Below are 16,376 nucleotides of genomic sequence, written 5' to 3'. Positions count from 1 at the left end.
GGAAGGAAGGAAGGAAGGAAGGAAGGAAGGAAGGAAAAGAGAAAGAAGGAAGGAAGGAAAGAAAGAAAAAATGTGGCACACATACAAATGGAGTACTATTCAGCTACCAAAAAGAATGAGATCCCATCGTTTGCAGTGACATGGATAGCACTGGAGGTCATTATGTTAAGTGAAATAAGCCAGATACAGAAAGACACACATCACATATTCTCACTTATTTGTGGGATCTAAAAATCAAGACAATTAAGTCATGGAGATAGAGAGTAGAAGGCTGGTTACTGGAGGCTGGGAAGGGTAGTAGGGGCTGGGGGGGTGGGAGGTGGGATGGTTAGCGGGTACCAAAAATAGAATGAATAAAACTTAGTATTTGATAGCACAAGAGAGTAACTATAGTCAGCAATAATGTAACTATACATTTAAAAATAACAAAAAGTATAATAGAATTGTTTGCAACACAAAGGATAAATGCTTGAGATGATGGAAACCCCATTTACCCTGATGTGATTATATGTTGCATGCCTGTATCAAAACATCTCCTGTAACCCTTAAATATATACACTCACTATGTACCCACGAAAATTAAAAAAAGGTTCAATCCACCCAAGCTATTATTACCACCAGGGAGGTTGTCATTGCTGTCGCTTCCTCTGTGTCTCCAGCCCCTGGCGCCTGGTGTAAGGAAGGAAGCGAGGGGTGTGGAGGGGACAGGAGTGGAGCCGCAGACTTCTGGCTGCCGTTCCTTTGCCTTCTATCCTGTTCCCGCCTCTCAAGGCTTAGATTAAGGAGGAGGCCCCATTCGGCCTTGGGGTGCAGGAGAAACAGGACCTCAGTTTCCTTGTCTGTACAGATCAGAAAGGATGCAGTTTTTGGGGTGATAGCCAGGCACCCTGGAGTTGTGACTACAGACTTTGGATAGAAATACCTCAAAGAAACAGGACGGAAATATCTCAGAGAAACAGAAAGTGCTGCTGCTGTTGGTTCCTTAGGTCCAGGTGGACTGGTCAGGGCCTGGGGACCTTGGGGAGGACCTGAAGCCACAGAGGCCCTCGAGTCCTCCCTGAATCCTATGCCAAGCCCTGCCAGGGGGACACAGAGAACCCAGCGTCTCTGTCTTTCCCCAGGAATGGCTGATGACGTCAGGGCTTCAGAGGATACCTGAGCCTGGATGCACAGAGTGACAAACTGGAAAGATCCCTGGCAGCGGGGTTTATGCTGGGCCCATTGTAAAGATAGGGAAACTGAGGCCCTGGGAGGGAAAGGCCTTGCCAGCATTCACAGCAGAGGAAACAAAACTAAGAGCAGGGCTGGGCTGGCCCACTGGTGTCTTTCTGGGAGGTGTCACCCTCCTTTCATGGGTCCCTTGGGAGGTGCCTTCAGGAAAGGTTAGTGGCATTTCCTCCTCCACCCACAAGTGCCAGCAGAGCAGACAAGAGATGGCCTTAAAGGGCACATCCATTTCCGTGGCCAGTGATGATGCAGGGCTGACTGTTTCCTTTGAAAACCATTGTCTCTGTGGTCCCTCACAAAGATAGGGCCCTAAAGGACTTAAAATGCACAGTCACCGTGCTTTACACATGAGGAAACTGAGGCTCACTGTGGGGAAGGGACCTACCTAGGTCACCAGCTAGAGTTGAAAAGCCAGGAGGTGAAGAAGTGTCTCCCTGCCTGGCAGCCCTGGGGGTGTCCCTGAGCCTGCCCTCAAATCCAAGCCTGCACTCATGGCCTCAGGCCTGAGTCTGGGTGGTCCCTGTCCCCAAACCAACAAGGCCACCTTCTTCTGGTTATTAGAAACCCAGAAATCTGAGTCCCAGCCCACATCACTAGTCTTTAAACTGCCTCCTTTACCCTAGCCATGTGCCTATGCTAAAGGCTTGAACTTTCCACCAAGGACCCCCAAGTTTTCCAGATGCACTCTCCTCTGTAGGGGTTCAGTCAAGGTAGTAAAAAAGAAATTGTAAAATAAACACAAATCTTCTTGAAAGGCCAGGAAGTTTTTGCAAAACCTCAAAATAAAACAAAATAAGCCAAAAGTGGCAGTTCTTACCCAAAGGCAATTAAGCAAATGTAAATACAAAAAAAAAAAGTTAAAAAGTTTATCTAGGTGGGTGCAGTGGCTCATGCCTATAATCCCAGCACTTTGGGAAGCTGAGGCAGGCAGATCACTTGAGGTCAGGAGTTTGAGATCAGTCTGGCCAACATGGTGAAATCCTGTCTATATTAAAAAAAAAAAAAAAAGAAAAGAAAAAAAGTTTATCTAAAAAGCTTGTTTACTCATGTAGTCCTAATACCAATCTTTAAACATCCACAGGCCTGTAACTGCTCTCTACTCAAAGGTCTACAATGTTATTACTCACAAATAGTGTTTTCTTTAGGCCTCAAAACCTGGCCTTTAATCATTATCCACAAGTATTTTAACACAAAGCCTCTATCATTAAATATATACTAAATAAATGCCCAAAGTGCCAGCTAGTCAGGGCCACCGCTGCTAACTCTGTACAGCACCCTCCTCAAGGTCTATAAGGTGCCCAAACCCCATCCCACTCTTTCACTAAATATTTGTATCTAAGTGCATTTGTTCATCCGTCACTAGGTCAAGGTCTGCTGGTCAAACCCAGCACTCCTCCAGGACTGGGGTGCCCTGCTTGCTAGCCCGGGCCTGGCTGGAACAGCAGGTGGCCAGCTAGTGGCCTTGCCTCTTCTGTTCAGCCTTCCTGTGGTCTAGAACCCACAGGAAGGGGCTGGCGGATGGCAAGGCTTCTAGGAGAAGGCTCCCACCTGCATGTCCTGGGCCCAGAGGTCTCTCCCTGGGGCTTTCAGGCCAGTGGTTGTCTGTACATCAGCATTACCTGGGAGGAAGGTATTTTAAAAATCCCAGTGGGCCATGCTCCAGACCCAACACAGCACCATCCCAGGAGGTGGAATGCAGGCATTGACACTTTTGGAAGCTCCCTATGTGCCAATGTCGGGGAACAACTGTTCAAGGCCATGACGGCCAGCTCTTCACTCCCAGCAGGGAGAGACGGGCCCCTTGCTTCCTCCCACCTGGCACTCTGCTCCTCCAGCAAACCAGAGCCGAGTGATTCTTGCCCTCTGAGAGCCCCAAAGGCCCCAGGGACAGGAAGGCCACCAAGATGACCATATTTAGACCTTGAAGATTTCTTCCCATAACCAACACTCAGCTCTGTTCCCTTCCCAGGCAGAGCACCTGCCTCAGACTCACAGCTGTTTCTTGCCACCCTCTGTGGCTCTGCCAGGGTTTGGCATGCCCAGGGCAAAGTGAAAAGAAAAGCAAGATTTGGGAATCCCCTCCTCAGCTCCAACCATGCCATGGGGCTTGGCAGGAATGTTCCAGAGGAATCTTGCTTTGGTTTGGAAAGTAAGGCAGGGACCAAAGAAAGCTCGGGACATTAAGGAGAGAAGTCCTGGATCCAGGGCTCAGAGCTGCAGCCTGGGACGTGGTTTGCCATCTTCCAGGATAAATCAGCAGTGACTTCTAAATCTTACTGCACACCCACCTTTGACCTCACCACTAAACTTCTCGGCAGAAAGCAAAACTGACAGCCATGAGGCCCAGACTACACAAGGCGATGGACCGAATATTTGTGCTCCCCCACAAATTCATATGTTGAAATTCTAACCCCTAATGGGAGGGTATTAGGAGGTGGGGTCTGGCAGAGGTAGTTAGGTCATGAGGGTGAATTGGATTAATGCCTGATAAAAGAGACCCCAGAGAACGCTCTAGCCCTCTTTGCACCATGTAAGGATACAATGGGAAGTCAGCCATTGGCAACCCAGAAGAAGACTCTCGCCAGAACCCGACCCTGCTGGCTCCCTGATCTCAGACCTTAGCCTCCAGAACTGTGAGAAATAAATTTCTATTGTTTAGAAGCCAGCCCGAGTGAACTAAGACACAGAGAGTCTTGGAGGAGGAAATTCCAGGAGTGGTCTTTAAACACCCTAGACAGCCATAATAGAGTTTGGTGCAACCATACTGTGGGATTACCTGCATGAAAGGGACTCATTATTTGTTGTCACAGCTGTATCCTCAAGATGTATCATGGAATAAACAAGATACATTGTATGATGATATGCACAAAATGTCATCACGTGTCAAAATACATGTCAATAAAACAGCAACACTGTTTCTTCCTACAGATTGATAATAGCATGCGGATCACAACTGACCAGCCTGACCAATGTGGTGAAACCCCATCTCTACTAAAAATACAAAAATAAGCCGGGCATGGTGGTGCGCGCCTGTAATCCCAGCTACTCAAGAGGCTGAGGCAGGAGAATCGCTTGAACCCGGGAGGCGGAGGTTGCAGTGAGCTGAGATTGCACCACCACACTCCAATCTGGGTGACAGAACGAGACTGTCTCAAAAAAACAAAATAAAAACGTCAAATCTCAAGCAACCTTTCCAGGCAGGTTTCCCACATTTCATAGATGAAGAAACAGGCTCCAAGATATTAAGCAAAAAAAGTGGATTTCAAATCTATGCTAGTTGAGTGTAGGGGCTCACACCTCTAATCCCAACACTTTGGGAGGCTGAGACAGGCGGATCTCTTGAGCCTGGGAGTTTAAGACCAGCTAGGGCAACATGGTGAAAACCCATCTTTACAAAAAATACAAAAAAATTAGCCTGGCATAATGGTGTGACGCCTATAGTCCCAGCTACTTGGGAGGCTAAGGTGGAAGGATCACCTGAGCCCAGGAAGCTGAGGCTGTAGTGAGCTGTGATCACACCACTGTACTCCAGTGTGGGCAACAGAGAGAGACCCTGTCTCTAAATAAATAAATAAATAAATAAATAAATAAATAAAATCCATGCTGATTCCAGAGACCATTTTCTAACCAAAATATAACACTTCTTCAACAAATGGTCTTCTTTCAAAACTAAATTATCATTTTAATATATCTTATTTTTTTCTGTTTATAGATATAACCTATACTCATTTGGAAAGTTGTAAACATTGTGAACATACACATTATGAAATTCCCCCCATAATCTCACCCTTTAGGGTAATTGTATAATTTCCAAAACTTACTCCTGTTTGAAGATTTTTTTTTGCCTTATCTGAAAGCCAGAATATCGTTTCCTTAAAGTTTTTCTAGAAACCATCCCACTTTTCACTTTATTTTTTGAAGTACCACTTGCCATGAACTGAAGGTAACATCAAAAAGAAACGCAAGGGTGGGCGTGGTGGCTCACACATGTAAGCCCAGCACTTTGGGAGGCTGAGGCAGGAAGCTTCCTTGAGCTCAGGAGTTTGAGATCAGCCTGGGCAACATAGTGAGACCTCGTCTCTACCAAAAACAAACAAAAAAACAAACAAAAGACAAAAAACAATTAGCCAGGGGTGGTGGTACACACCTGTAGTCCCATCTACTTGGGAGGCTGAGGCAGGAGGATCGATTGAGCCTGGGAAATAGAGGCTGCAGGAAGCTATGCATGGGGCTGTGCAACCAGTGCACTCCAGCCTGGGGTGAGACCCTGTCTCAAAAAGAGCCAAGGAAGACCAAAACCACCATGATGCTGTTGAACTGTAGCTGGGTGTTACTGTAGGCTGGGGCTCTGACCCGAGGCCTGGCCTCCCCTTGCTGAAAAGGTCACCAGCGTGAGAGGTTTGCAGACTTGTGAGCACCTGACTGAGACTTTCTCCTGGACTAGTCTGAAGAATGAAAGAGAACTGAAAAGAGAACAACTTTGTCACTTTGTGAGTCAATGGAATCGGACGCCCTCTCCATGCACCTCTAAGATCCTCTTGTAAACTCCTACTGGATAGGTCTTTCTCTGGGCAAACACTGACCTATCCATTTCAATAAAAGGATTCTGCAGCCCAGAAACACACCGGACACCTTCAAGAACGCAGTAAATAAGACTACTGAGAGACACACAAAACAGCAGGCTATTTCTCTCTTCGAACATGATGCCATGGCAAGATCTGAATGCCTCAAAGCACCAGCTTCCCAAGGCATGGACGTTCCTTCTGCTTCACCAGGAGGGACAGAAGGGACCCTGCAGGACAAGGAGCTCCTGGGGATCTGGGATGGTACAGGATCCATCCTACCCTCAGGGGATAGGTGCTAAGGGCTCAGGAAGCTTCCAGGGGTCGGCAGGCTCTCTACATTGGCACAATCTTTTAGAAAAGAAATTTGACAACATGGTTTTAAACATTTTAAAAATGAAAGTTCATATACCCCTTTAGGAGTCCATTCTGAGGATCCAGAATGTGATCAAAGCTCTAGCTTAGAGAATGCTCACCAGGACATTGCTTTGCCTGGATGGCAGTGGGAGTAGCCCTCCCTTCCTTGAGACAGAGATGGCTGGCTGGGACACCAATCCCCCTGCAATGCCACAACCTATAGAAGGCTATGGCCTCCCCTGGGAGCTCTGCGATTCCTGGGGAGGAGGTGGGCAGGTGCTCCTCTAGCTGAGGGCTCCTGCTGTCCTGCCTCGGCCTCCACAGTAGCTGAGATTACAGGGGAGGGGTGTGCCAGCACACCTGGATATTCTTGAATTTTTAGTAGAGATGCGGTTTCACCAAGAACCTAGATGCGGTTTGGCCAAGGTGGTCTCGAACTTCTGACCTCAAGTGATCCGCTTGTCTCAGCCTCCCAAAGTGCTGGGATTACAGGTGTAAGCCACCATGCCCAGCCCAACCCATTGTTAAATTATGTGCAAAAACATCATTCACAATAAGCATTTGGGAGCACAAAAGCAGACGTTAAACAGCATTTTCTCCTCCTCCTCCTCCTCTCCTCCTCTTCTCTGCTTTCTTCTCTCCACTTTTTTGTTTCTTGCCATCCCCTCTGACTGGTTCCCTCTTCCTCCAGACATCATGGTCCATGGTTCCCTGCCATGCTCCCTTCAAGTTCTCTCTCAAATGTTCCAATACCCCTATGAGAAGGCCACGCCTGCTTCTCTACCCAGCGTGCTCCGCCCTTGCCTGCCTTGACTTCTTCCCTGCAGTCATCCCCGCCTGACCTCAGATGGCATGCATATCTTTGTGTACTTGTTCGTCTGTTTCTACTGCCACACCAGCTCCGCAAGGCAGGGGCTTGGTTGTGTTCCCAGCTGCAGCCCAGTGCCTAGCGCAGGGCCTGGCATGGTGTGGAAGCTCTGCAGAGAAGCTGAATGCATTCACAGCAGCAGGTGTGGAGCCAGAGCCGGCATCTTCGGTGCTGGTACCCACCTCACATGGAGCAGAGCGCATTCCTGGACTCACCAAAAATGCCCTTCTGCCATCCTACCCCCAAGAAGTTTTTGGGAGTCATCTCCCTATGTGGGTAGCCTCCCTCTGCTTTTTCTCCTTCCTCTCTTCTCCGCTCTCTCTGCTCCCTTTTCTTTCAGGAGCAAATAGAGTACCTCCACACACACACTCTGTTTCCACCATCTGTGTGCTGGTCCCTGTTGGCCACTTTGCACACAGGTCCAGACACCCCAAATCCTATGGAGGTATTTTCCCAAACATATTCCTTTCTTCTGTCATTCTGGTGAGAGCTATTGGAAGAATTAAGATGTCATGTCTTGGCTTTTTTTTTTTTTCTTTTTACAAAAAGACAGGGAAAACATATTCCACGTATAATACAAGAAAATGAAACCCAATATAAATGTCTAACAATGACAAACACACTTCAGACATTCTATGGGCAATTATGCCACCATTTTAAATGACAGTATAACCATATTAAAGACAAAGGGCAAAGTCCCTTAATATGAAAAGTGCTTTTACAACTCAAAAGCAAAAAGACCAAAAGCCAGTGAAAAAGTGGACAAAGGCTATGAACTGGCAGTTTATGGAAAAGGAGCTAAACTTTTGAAAAGATGTTCAAACTCATTCATAATAAGAGACATAGGCCGGGCGCGATGGTTCACACCTGTAATCCCAGCACTTGGTGAGGCTGAGGTGGGCAAATTGCATCCGCTGAGGTCGGGAGTTTGAGACCAGCCTGACCAACCTGGAGAAACCCCATCTCTACTAAAAATACAAAATTAGCCAGGCATGGTAGCGCATGCCTGTAATCCCAGCTACTCCGGAGACTGAGGCAGGAGAATAACTTGAACCTGGGAGGCGGAGGTTGCAGTGAGCCAAGATCATGCCACTGCACAACAGCCTGAGCAATAGAGTGAGATTGGCAACACTTCCGGTTCCCATCCTTAGATTGCCTCCAAAGTTTTATAGTGTTTGCATTTGCATTAGTTTGCCTGATCTTTACCCCAACTTTGTTTTGTATGGAAAACAGAGTGGAGACGCTGGGATGTTGTATTCATTTCCTAGTGTTGTCACGGTGCTGCTGTATCTGCTGTCACAAAGGGCCACAAGCTGCGTACATTAAAACAACAGATATTCATTCTCTTGCAGTTCCAGAGGTCAGAGTCTGAGATCAAGCTGTGGTCAGGGCCAGGCTCCCTCTGAGGGCTGGAAGAGAGGGTCCTTCCTTGCCTCTTCTGGCTCCTGCTGGCTGCAGGCAATTCTAGGTGTCCTTTGGCTGCTACACGCATCACTGCACTCCCTTTGAAGTCCATGACTGTCTTCTCCCTGTGGGTCTCCGTCTTCACGTGCCCATCTCCTTTCTTATAAGGACACGAGTCCTATTGGATTCAGGGCCCATCCTACTCCAGTGTGACCTCATCTTCACCAGTTATATCTGCAACAGCCTTATTTCCAAATAAGGTCACATTAGGAGGTTCTGGGGGTTAGGACTTCAACATATCTTTTGTGGGGAGGCACAATTCAACTCATAACAAATGTGAAAAGACATGCTAAGAAGTTATGACCGGGTGTGGTGGCTCACACCCATAATCCAAAACTTTGGGAGGCCGAGGCAGACTAATCACTTGAGGTTAGGAGTTCGAGACCTCATCTCTATTTTTTTTAAAAAAAGGAGGCTGGGCAAGGTGGCTCACGCCTGTAATCCCAGCAATTTGGAAGGCTGAGGTGGGCGGATCATTTGAGATTGGGAGTTCGAGACCCACCTGGCCAACATAGTGAAACCCCATCTCTACTAAAAATACAAAAATTAGCTGCATGTGGTGGCAGGTGCCTGTAATTCCAGCTACTCGGGAGGCTGAGGCAGGAGAATCGCTTGAACCCAGGAGGTGGAGGTTGCAGTGAGCTGAGATCACACCACTTCACTCCAGCCTGGGCAACAGATTGAGACACTGTCTCAAAATAATAATAATAATAAAAGAATAAAGAACAACAACATCAGCAAATGAAGTTTTGCTGAATTTTCCTCAGAGGGGAAGAGGGTATGGGTTTGGGGGTCTGAGGGGGCTGACCCAGCGCTGCAGACACAGGACAGCCCTTATCTGATTCAGGAAGAAAGCACGAACCTCAGCATATTGTGAAACTCTTCCAGCAACCTTCCCCTCCGCCTGTCTGCATTCTTAAAGGATCCACTGCCCCTCACACTTGCACAGCACTTTAAGGTCGATCGAGGCACTGGGTGGGCAGGCGTTATCTCATTCAATCCACGAAACACATTTTGTAGGATAAATCTGCATATGTTCATTTTACAGATGAAAAGCCAAGGTTTCGAGAAATGGAATGGTTAGTTCATGGTCATGCAGCAAATACCAGGTGCTGAGAGCCCCAGTCTGTCTGCCGTTCACACCAGCTACAGGTCCACCTGGCACTGTGCTTCTGGAGACAAAGCAGGTGGGCATCATAGATGGCCATTCTGGGCTATGGGTCAGCAAGGCTTGCAGAAAGCACGCTCAAAGGGAGTTTGGATACATCTGAAAATCATCAGACACATCTAGATACATCTGAAAAGCCCATTGCTTTTCAAGGTTTATTTCTCTCTTAGAGAAAAGGAAAGTGATTTGGAGGGACCATGAGGCTCCAGGAGCTGCCCCCCGTCCTCCCTGCCTCCTACCACGCCTGGGTTTTAGAAGTTGGAAACCGCAAGTTTTCAAACTGCTTTTTATGTCTGTAGAAACTTCGACCTTTTACAAAAAGGAAATATAAGAACCTGAGCTTATAAAATGGATGCAAATGCTACTGAAGGTAGGAGCCTCTCCCCATCCTCCCCAAATGACCACCCCAGCCAACTCCATGTCGTGGCTCTCTGGGGAGAAAAGCAGCTGAAAACCACATGGGAATACAAAAAAGCAAGTAACGAAGCGACACCCACGTATTCACCTATTATGAGGTTAAGTGTTCCTTAGAAATGACCTGGAGATTTGACATTAAGGAACAACTATTTAAATGTTTGTAGTATGCTGATGATATTGTCGTTTTGTTTTTAAAAGATGTCTTATTGCCATTGGGTTGGGGTCTCCACGGCCGAACTGGTCTCAACAGTTATCTTTTAGTGCATTCTGAAATACCTCAGTGGAGGTGCTATGCTGTCTGACATTTGTTTCAAAATAACCAGTGGTGGAGATTGGGGTGGTGACTCTCCAAGCTGGTGACCTTGGGGTGGTGACTGTCCAAGCTGAGCGTGCTTATGTGGGGCTTCATTATATGAAAACCCACAGGTGCTTCATTATATGAAAACCCACAGGTGAGCGTGCTTATGTGGGGCTTCATTACATGAAAACCCACAGGTGAGCGCGCTTATGTGGGGCTTCATTACATGAAAACCCACAGGTGAGCGTGCTTATGTGGGGCTTCATTACATGAAAACCCACAGGTGAGCGTGCTTATGTGGGGTTTCATTATATGAAAACCCACAGGTGCACAAGGCTCAACCTAATTCTGTTCCTTCTACTTTAGGATGTGTGTGGAATTTTCCAAATAAAAAAATTGTTTAGGCTAAAAAGTCTGAATTGTGTATAATGAACAGTGTGACTTATGTAATTCTTTTAAAATCAATGAAAAGTTACAAAGAAAAAGACACAGAGAGAGAGGGCTGGCTCCGGCAGGTGACAGGAGCTGCGCGGGGAGGGGAGCACAGCCGCTGACCGCGTCCTCCCATCCAGGCGACCCCCATCTGCCATCCTCTGAGGACCAGCAACTCTTCCTCCAAACTCCCTGGGCCGAAGGCTGCGCGCGCTCCCCGGCCACAGGCGCCCAGTCCGCTCACCCGGCCACCCGTCGGCCACCCACCCGGCCACAGGCACTTCCCGCCCCAGGCCCTCTGGCAACCCCTCCACCCCTCTCGGTGCAGAATTCGAAACCCGAACCACCCGCTTCCGCAGTCCCGCAGTATGCGGGGCACTCACCCTCAGCGCTCCCGGCTCCTTCGCGATCTGTGCGAAACTGAAAGTAGAAGCCGCCTAGAGCTGCCCGGCCTGTGCTTGGAACCAGCTGCAGTGCTGAGAAATCACGTGGATTCGAAGTGCCAGCCCGAACCAGATGGGCCTGTGGGCGCGGGAGGGCGGGGACCTAACACACACGCTCCCCGCTGCGACCACACCCTGGGACCTCCCCGAAGTCCCGCATCGGACCCAAGGACAGTCCCAGGAGACTTGGGCGCGCTCGCCCCTTTTGTGGACAGGAAATTGAGGCAGGGGAGTGAAGGTGGGCTCACGTGTGGAGCGCGGGTGGGTGGGGACCTGGACTGAGACCCTGTCTCAGTGTCTCAGTGGAGACTGGGTTGGATGCAAGGGGGATGCGGTGCGGAAGGAGGGGACTTAGAACTAAGGGCAGAGCAGAGAGCGCTCCAGGATGAACCAGGAGAAGGGAATGACAGCAGCGTTCCTTTCCATTAGTAGAGCCCTTGGCGGGCTGACCCGGGAAAGGCAGTCTACCAGTTTATCTCGTTAAGTAACCGTAAAAAACAGGTATCGCCCTGTTTTCCAGATGAGCAGCTGAGGCGCAGGGAGGACAGAGGTGAAGGAACTTGCCCCAGTCACAGGAGGAATCACAGGCAGAAGAGGGTGACGGAAGGAGGGGGGCGGGAAAGCAGGGAAGGAGAGGAGGCACTGGTGGGGGCAGAAGGAAGGAGAGGTGGCTCTCCCAGGATGGAGTCAGGGGCCGTCCTCAAAGTCCAGCTTCAGCTTCTCCAGGTTTTTGTCCACAGCCTGGGACAGGGAGCTCCCTTGCTGGATGTATTCATCCTGTGGGCAGCAGTGCCTGTTAGAAAGGCCTTCCACCCACCTGTCAGTGACATCCCACAGGAAAGCAACTTTCACTCCCAGACCACTGGTGCTTCCCTGCCTCCCAGGCCTGGGGTGGTGTGGGTGTGAGGATGCTGCAAGGTAGTGGTCAGGAGACAAGCATCATCAGACATCCTGGGTTCAAGTCCTACCCTCCACCTTACCGTGTTAGAGAGACCCAATGCCTTGACTCCTCCGTTCATCCTGGAGTGCGCTTCTGGGCCAGGAGTGGGGACTCTGTTTTGTTTTGTTTTTTGAGATGAAGTTTCACTCTTTTGCCCAGGCTGGAATGAAGTGGTGCAATATCGGCTCACTGAACTTCTGCCTTCCGTTTCAAGCGATTCGCCTGTTCATCCTCCCAAGTAGCTGGGATTACAGGCACCTGCCACCACTCCCGGCTAATTTTGTATTTTTAGTAGAGGCAGGGTTTCGCCATGTTGGCCAGGTGGTCTCGAACTCCTGACCTCGTGATCCACTTGTCTCCGCCTTCCAAAGTGCTGGGATTATAGGTGTGAGTCCCCGCACCTGGCGGGATTCCCGGGTTCTAAGTTCCCTCCTGCACAGCATCCCCCATCCCCTCCAACCCAGTCTCCACCTGGGGAAGGGGTAGGGGGGAGTCAGCCCGGGGTCCCCGCCTACCCAAGCTGGGCAGGTGAGCCGACCTTCACTGCCTACCTCAGTTTCCCATCCACAAAAGGGGCAAGAGCCCTAGTGTCTCCTGAGATTACCCCTGGGTCTGTGTGCAAGGGCTGAGGGAGGCACCAGGATTCGGGCTCTGCTGGGAGTGGATGTGCCAGGCCCCCACCCATCCTGCGCCCACATCCCCATCTGGGTCCAGGCTGGCACCCCGGTTTTGCCAAGATGGGGATGGTGTTAATGCTAACTCCACAGAGTGGTTGTGATCATTTGATGACTTAATGTTGAGGCTGATGCAATCTGTACCTGAAGCCCATAAGCTGCCCTTATATTTTTGTCCCCTTCTACAGGCCCCACGTCCTCATGAGACTTAAACTGCCTTCCTCCTAGGACCAACTCAGATATCTACAAATTGCATGACAGCGGAGTGAGAAGGGCACAGACTTTGCAGTGACCGCTTCTGTGTGACTCCCAGCTTCACCACTCCTGGTTGTGTAACCTCAGACAAATGCCTTGACCTCCCCTGGCCTCAGCTTCCTCATCTGTCAATCGGGGTGTTCCCAGCCTCCTCAGGCCACTGGTGGGTGTGGTGGGAATGGGTGAGAATGTGGGTGTGAGCTGTATGCTTGGGAGGGATTGATTATGTTCCAGTATCAGGACTCAGCTCATGTTCACTGAGCACCGATGAAATGATTGGTCCTACACGAAATCCCAGGAAAGACACTGGCCTGCTCCCTGTGCAGGCAGGGGAGGACAGACAGACACATGGACAAATAACCACAATCCAAGACACAAATGCAGACCATTTTCAGATGCATTTCATTCTGAACACCCTCGTGAGGAGGGCAGGACAAAGATTATTATCCCATTAGGCAGATGAAGAAGCTGAGGTCCAGATAGATCAAGTCAGTTGCTGAAGGTCACACAGCAATCAGAAGGAGAGCTGTGTCTTGAACCTGGAACCCTTTTCATTCTGGGGGTTTATTGCCAAAGGATTCTGGAAGGGCGACCTCCCCAAACTTTCCCTGTCCTCAGACTGGCTTGTGACCCAAGAGTCCGCTATTAGCACATCATTCCTTTGGCTAAACATGTGCCATCTCCCCCAGTGTCAATCAAGTGGCTGTCAGTCATTTACACTTGAGTGTGAAGAAGCGAATCAGATTTTATGGGTTGGAGATGAGAAGGAATTTGAGTGTTTGGACTTTTGGGTGGGAAACTGGAGATGTGAGAGGAACGGTTGACACCACAGAGAACTCAGGAGGTGGGTGGGGAGGGCGTTAACTGGGGGATGGAGAGAGCCCACATGCCCTGGCCACCCCTGTGTCCCTCACCTCCATTAGGTATAACCAATATCTGGCATTTGTGGAGCACTTAGGATGTACCAGACACTGGGCCAGGCACTGTGCTTTTTTTTTTTTTTTTTTTGAGACAGAGTCTCACTCTGTCGCCCAGGCTGGAGTGCAATGATGCGATCTCAGCTCACTGCAACTTCTGCCTCTCGGGTTCAAGCAGTTCTCCTGCCTCAACCTCCCGAGTAGCTGGGGCTATAGGTGCATGCCACACACCTGGCTAATTTTATTTTTATTTTAGGAGAGACGGGATTTTACCATGTTACCAGGCTGGTCTCAAACTCCTGAGCTCAGGCAATCCACCCACCTCAGACTCCCAAAGTGCTAGGATTACAGGCGTGAGCCACCATGCCGGTCTGCTGTCTCCTTTAATCTTTTTTGTTTGTTTGTTTGTTTGTTTTTGAGACAAAGTCTTACTCTGTCACCCAGGCTGGAGTGCAGTGGCACAATATCAGCTCACTGCAACCTCCACTTCCCAGGTTCAAGCAATTCTCCCGCCTCAGCCTCCGGAGTAGCTGGGACTACAGGTGTGCACCATCACGTTTAGCTAATTTTTTTGTATTTTTAGTAGAGACAGGGTCTCACCATGTTGGCCAGGCTGGTCTTGAACTCCTGAGACCGCCTGCCTCCGCCTCCCAGAGTGCTGGGATTACAGGCGTGAGCCATCGTGCTCAGCCTCTCCTTTAATCTTTACGGCAACTGTTATCTTTCTTTTTACAGGTGAGAAAATGGTGGCACAGAGGATAACACGCCTGAGCTCACACAGAGGCAGAGGAGCTGAGCTGTGGACCCAGGAAGGCCATCTCTGCAGCCTCTGCTCTTGACGACCATGGGCTCCTCCTCTGGGCTAACCCAGCCCTTGCCAGGATCCTACATGGAAGGTATTATCATACCATTGAACAAAAGAGGACATGGAGGCACGGAGGGCAGAGGGGCTCCAAGATGGCAGATTTAGTAACTGGGGTGAGAGGGGGCTGGGATTAGCCTTCCCTTCACCCTTCCTGTTTGCCAAACACCTGGGCCCCATCCTGCCCAAGGTCAGCAGCCCGGGCGGCAGGATGTGCTTCTGCCTGGCGCTGGCCTTGGGGAGCACTTGTTTTTCCCTAAAGGAAGCAGCAGGTGTGGCCTTCTTTTTGGAACTGGCCCTGACTGGGTTGGAGCCAGGCCCAGCACCCCCTCCCCCGCCCCTGTCAATCCTGCATCAAGGCTAGGTCAGATCTAGGCTTGCATGGAGGGGCTGGAATTTGGGAGAGGGGCTTGGAGGTCAGTCCCACTTTTGTAAGCCTCTCACCCTCTGGACTCCATAACTCCTGCTAATTGCACTTCTTGGATGGGACAGTGACATGGAAGTACCTCCCAGCTCAGTCTTGGGGAGACCTCTCCAAGGACAGTGAGGGAAGCTTGGGGGATGCCCCTACCCTCCTTTCTGGAGCACAGCCCTGGGGTCTCTGGAGTTTACAAGGGGTAAGACGCAAAGTGACTTCTCTGTCTGTCCCTCGTACTAATAAAAGTTCCCATTCAAGAAAGAGCTGCCCAGGGATGCCAAGTTATCCGAAATCTGTCATTGTAGCACCAACAGGTGTGTGTTGGGGGGGGGGGGGCTTGGCCCTTCCCACCCCCTTCGAGGGAACATTCTTGGGTGGGATGTGGCTTCTAACTGGTGTCACCACCTCAAAGGCCAATATCCCATGACCTAGAATTTCCACAACTGCCCACCATAGCACACACCTGTTGGTGCTACAATGACAGATTTCGGATAACTTGGCATCCCTAGGCAGCTCTTTCTTGAATGGGAACTTTTATTAGCACGAGGGACAGACAGAGAAGTCACTTTGAGTCTTACCCCTTGTAAACTCCAGAGACCCCAGGGCTGTGCTCCAGAAAGGAGGGTAGGGGCATCCCCCAAGCTTCCCTCACTGTCCTTGGAGAGGTCTCCCCAAGGGCATTGGACTCGGGGACTGGCGAGACCACCTTGACTCCTTCTGCCAAGGCCCTTTGAGAGCTGCCCGTCCCGTCCTTTAGTGCTCGTGCTTAGTAAATCAGACTCTTGCGTTACGCCCCAGGGTGGGGCCAGGGGCTAGGGGAAAAGCAGGCCTCAGAAAGCCCTTGGAGGGGCAGGGAAGGGCTTGGAAGAAAGCGGACTCAGAATATGGGGCCCTCCCCTCACATCTTCCCAGACTTGAACGGGCGTCTTACTTCCGAGCTCCTTGTAGCCCCAGCCTCCTGGCCGTGTCTCCTGGCTGCTGAAATACAGGCCGTTTTGCCACCTTGTGATGTGACCCTGCCTGTTGTTTGGGCCTCATCTCTCGCCCCTAGCTTTTTGCTTTCATTGCCACACC

The 16,376-nt window shown here is 50.0% G+C and overlaps 1 protein-coding gene and 1 long non-coding RNA gene across 4 annotated transcripts in view; one reads left to right on the top strand and one right to left on the bottom strand.

Moving 5' to 3' along the window:
- NLRC5 (NLR family CARD domain containing 5) overlaps window positions 1-11,267 on the bottom strand; it is a 95,644-nt gene extending 84,377 nt beyond the window's left edge. For all 3 annotated transcript variants that reach the window (XM_032283951.1, XM_032283952.1, XM_032283953.1), the window contains exon 1: window positions 11,177-11,267. The gene's annotated coding sequence lies outside the window, so the exon portion shown is untranslated. The remainder of the gene's footprint in view (window positions 1-11,176) is intronic.
- Window positions 11,268-11,375: 108 nt separating this feature from the next.
- Window positions 11,376-15,502, top strand: LOC116555436. The gene is made up of 3 exons (XR_004270535.1): window positions 11,376-11,474; window positions 13,039-13,268; window positions 14,758-15,502. It is a non-coding gene; the product is annotated as an uncharacterized LOC116555436 (long non-coding RNA).
- The last annotated feature ends 874 nt before the right edge of the window (window positions 15,503-16,376 follow it).

This window comes from Sapajus apella, unplaced genomic scaffold, assembly GCF_009761245.1.
Source record: "Sapajus apella isolate SASKATOON/1434 unplaced genomic scaffold, GSC_monkey_1.0 scaffold15, whole genome shotgun sequence".
Taxonomy (NCBI): Eukaryota; Metazoa; Chordata; class Mammalia; order Primates; family Cebidae; genus Sapajus; species Sapajus apella.
Note: the sequence above shows the minus strand (reverse complement) of the source record. Positions and strands in the feature narration are given on the sequence as shown.